This window comes from Felis catus, chromosome D2 (genome assembly GCF_018350175.1).
Source record: "Felis catus isolate Fca126 chromosome D2, F.catus_Fca126_mat1.0, whole genome shotgun sequence".
NCBI classification, from domain to species: Eukaryota; Metazoa; Chordata; class Mammalia; order Carnivora; family Felidae; genus Felis; species Felis catus.
Window position 1 is genome coordinate 30,950,569 of NC_058378.1, and position 4,259 is coordinate 30,954,827.

Below are 4,259 nucleotides of genomic sequence, written 5' to 3' on the forward strand. Positions count from 1 at the left end.
GACCCCCTGGTCCCTAGAAAAGCCTGCCCCTGAGCAACACCCAAGCCTCTGTCCAAGAACAGGATAGACGGAGGCGAGCAGGACTGGGGACAAGCCTCAGCACTGCGGGGCCTTCCCCGGCAAGGGTCTGCTTACACGGCCCACACACATTCTCCGCTTCTTCTCTACACCCTTGCCCACGCCGGGTTCTCTGCCTGGAACACTGTCCTTTCTCACCTGTCAAAATTCAGCTCTCACCACCAGGGCCCTGGGAAGACATTTCTGGGTTCCTAAGTTAGGTGAGTCTTCCTCCTTGGAACAACCCAGAACTCTGCGTCTCTTTCTTCCTCCGCCTTCTATTGGAGGAGGAAAAGTCAGTCTTCCAACCCAGACAGTGAACTCTTAGAGGGGAGGGACTGTCTAATGCATTAGGCACCTAGAGACCTAGCTCAATGCCTCCCTCCCATGGCCAAGGTTCATAAACATCCATGACCTGCCAAGCTAACAGTCTACTTGGTGAAGCACCTACTATGTGCAGGCAGTGGGGCAGGAAGGCCAGGGCTCCTATGGACTGTGAGACACAGCCTGCCCTCCAGGATTTAACAGGGGTGCCCAGCAATGCAAAGACGTATGTGCTAAGTGCTAAATGAGGGCACAGCCAGAGGACTCTGTGGCAGCCAGTGTGGCCAGAATGAAGGGAGGACAGAGTTTGCCAGGGAGGGAGGACAGAGGACAGAGGGAGGAGCTGGCCCCGCGGACAAGCAGTCCTCCCCTTGCCTTGCCCGCCATCCCAGGCACAATCTTCCATTGAGCATAATCCCGGGCCATACTTGCTTCTCCAGTCAAGGGAGGGCAAATGAGATTTCTACAGAAGAAAGCGGGTAGGAAGGGGGGCCCACGCCGGGAGTCGGCCTGGGTCGGCCAGGTCTGTGGGATCCCCCTGGTCCGGAGAGGTATCCCCACGTGCCGATCACTGGTGGGACTCCTCCTCAACCTTCCCCTTCTCTATGCCTCCTCAAGGGCCAGAGTCCATGGTTGGTGGCCAAGAAGTGAAGCCAGCCAGCCCAGAGCCTTGGGGAAAGCACCTTGCCCTGGAGGAGGGAGAAGACGGGGAGTCTCAGGCCAGACCCTTCCCGGGGGCCTGGCTTGAGGGTTGATCAGAGGGTGACCACAGGTGACTATGGGCCGTCTGCCCTTCCTGAGGGCCAGAGCTCAACCGGAAGAGTGAAGGCTCGGCATGCCTGCGTCTCCAGCTCTCTGCCGGGATTTCGGCCACAGCCACAGCTGGGACCGTCTGCTGCTGTGCTGCTACACCTTTAAGGGCTCTTGGATGCCCCTTTCTATTGGACAATTGCAGTTCTCTGAGCAGCCTCTCCCGCCAGCATTGTCATTGTCCCACCTCGGAAGACCTCCCCTCCCCGGGAAGCTGGGGCCGGAGACCTGTCACCTTCCTAGCTCCTTCTCAACATGTTTCCTTTAACTTCCTTTGGTGCGTCACTGTTAACCCTTTTACTTCCTGGGTTCTCTCAAATCTCATCGGCTGATGAGTGTACCGAGCTGGAAAACCAGGGAGCATTTGTCTTCAAGAGGAAAGAGCGATGATGTCATAGAGGAGAGAAGCCTGGGCAATGAGGTTGGACGCCTAGGCTGGCCCTCAGAGCCAAGGGCCTGGCGCATGTAGCCCGGTGTCCTGAGAGGCTCCAGCTGGCACTGAGCTGAAATGATGGAGAGGGGCAGCAATCGACATATTTTCAAGAGGATCTGGAATAAGCCCTCTTCCTTTCGCGGAATTGTTGAAGGGACAGAGCTTGGTAACTACCCACCCACTGCCTTCCTTCTCCCTCGGTCACCCTATGCAGACCACTTTGCCACCTGCTTCTTCTGTGAATAGGATGGCGATATTCTCTCGTCCCATCGAGGACTTGTTGCAAGTAAAGGAAGGCACCGCTGATAACCGTGAGCCGTGACGACAGATGTCAACCTGGCCAACCAGGAGGTGGGGGTCACACTAGGACCCAATTCATGAGTCATCCCCCGGCCCCTCCAGGGCGACCACTGGCAAGGATTCAACACCTCCTGTCTCCTTAGAGCCACGACCATGTACCAAGGCCTAAAGTGTTGGGACCAGGTGGACATTGTGTAGAGCACAAAGATACTGCCCCTGTTCTCACCTCCACTCACCTCTAGTGGGAGATAAGATCAGAACGGAAGTGACGTCCACATCTGAAGGGCAGGTAGGCCAGAGAAAGGCAGAAACAAAGGGCGGTGGGTATTCAAAGGCAAACAAGGTCCTTCTTGAATAAACCGACAGCTCCGAGAAATTCCTCCCCAAGGCACTTTCAGGAGGGAAAGACTGGATCACCCAGGGCACACATTCTGACCTTAACTCCATGACATCTTTTCTCAGCCCTGCAAGCCGAAGCAAATGCATTACAACGAGTTTATTATTTTTCCCACTCACAGTGCCTGACCCACAAAGGTGTCGATCCAGTCCTGACCCTCACTGATAACTGATAACTCCACGTTCTCCCCTTTTGGATGCTTATCGTAAGTAGGAACAGCGGCCTCTTTACCTGAGTGGGACGAGCACATCCAACATCCAGGGGCTGCAGACAGACAGCTTGAGTCCATCCCGGACCCCTTGGGGGTCAAGGACCCATGTGTATAACTGAATATGGCAAAAGTCACAGCTAATAGACCCAGATGGTGATCCACACATGACACGGGGCTCAGTAAGTACTGCTGGGTTTTTACAGCCGGGTGAACCGGCCACCCAACCCCCCTGCCCTCCGCATGGGGGCATGGGAGAAATAAAAAAGCATCCCTATATGACGTGACACACAAATGAATGGGTTTGAGGACTTTCGATGACTCACAGGATCCTGGACATTTGTATACAGACAAATGGTCTTCCGCACCTCCCAGCAAACCACTCTGAGCCAATAACGGTGGAGGAAGACAGATCCATCACGGCCACCTTTTAAGAGAGGAACCTGCCAGTCCTGGGCTCTCTTCTCTGTAAGAAATACAGTGACACTGCCCGCCAAGAGACACTTTTCTTGCACTCCGCTCATTCCAAAGACCAAATGTTTTATTGCAAACGTCCGCCAAAATAAACAGGCCTGCAAGTCCCACAGCCAGTGGGACAGCGCCCTGGCCCAGGGAGGGAGGTGCGCGTGCTGGCCCTGACTGCCACTTGCCTTCCGGGGCCACCATGGGCAAGCCCGCCGCGCTCCGTTCCCTCATCCCTGACCGGGGATGGGCTCCGCCCGCCTCACCGGCAACGGAGGACCGTCCAGGGAAAGGACTCGGAACACAGAAAAGCGCTATGTAAGGTTAGACAATGCAGTGGTTCGTGTTCGCCGTCCAGGAAAAAAAAAAAGAACAACAACAAAAAAAAAAAACCTTGCTTTTCATTGTCAAACCTCAACTAACTGGAGTCGCTTGGAAAAGATGCATTAAAATTTCTGGCAAATCAGGTTCAAAGCAGGCCCTCTTGCGTCCACACAGGGGGCCTGGAGGACAAATGCTAAGTGTGCTGAATAACAGAGAAGCAGAAACGTTGGGTGGCCGGTGGTGGGGGGATAGGCCGATGGTTGTGGACTTCCCCTGGGAAGTTGCTTTTTAAAACTAAATCCCATAAATACTCCTAGAGTTTTATTTTTCTTTTCCCTAACAGGGAAAAATCAACATTTTTTAAAATCCTTCTTTAAAATTCCAGTTACCCATATTCCTGGTTGAGGAATGAGGATTCTCCTTTTTATTGACCCCAGCAGAAGATGTTTCCTTGGTGCTGGGCTGGCTCCCACCCCCCAGCAGGCTCCCACCCTCCTTCGAATCCCACCCGTGCCCTCTTAGACGCTGTGGGTGAGGCTCCCCCAGCCTGTCAACCTGTCGTCTTAAGTTTAACAATCGTTACCTCAGTAATTCACTAGATAAAGCTCTGTTGCAGGAACCTTCAGTGCGTTTAATTGAGCTTTAATGCATTTTTTCAAAGCAGGTCAGAATGTAAGTTTCAGAAATGCATAATGAAGGTCACAGCTTATCTGACCACTGTATACATTAGGCACTGGGGAGGGGGGGTGGAGTTTCCAAGAGTAATCCCTAGATGATAAAAGCTCCAATTAATTACTTTTTTTCTTGTAATTATTTTTGGTAAGGACCTGTCTATACTGCAGGCAGTGGGTCTTTTATATGGAAGAAAACATTTACCTGTATATAGTTTGCTAACGATTGAAGTTTTTCTATCATTTCTGTTTTGATGTTAAAGCGAGATGTCT

At 52.7% G+C, this 4,259-nt stretch overlaps 1 long non-coding RNA gene across 1 annotated transcript; it reads left to right on the top strand.

Moving 5' to 3' along the window:
- Nucleotides 1–1,650: 1,650 nt before the first annotated feature.
- Nucleotides 1,651–3,425, top strand: LOC111557062. Its single transcript, XR_002736825.2, has 2 exons — nt 1,651–2,213; nt 2,443–3,425. It is a non-coding gene; the product is annotated as an uncharacterized LOC111557062 (long non-coding RNA).
- The last annotated feature ends 834 nt before the right edge of the window (nt 3,426–4,259 follow it).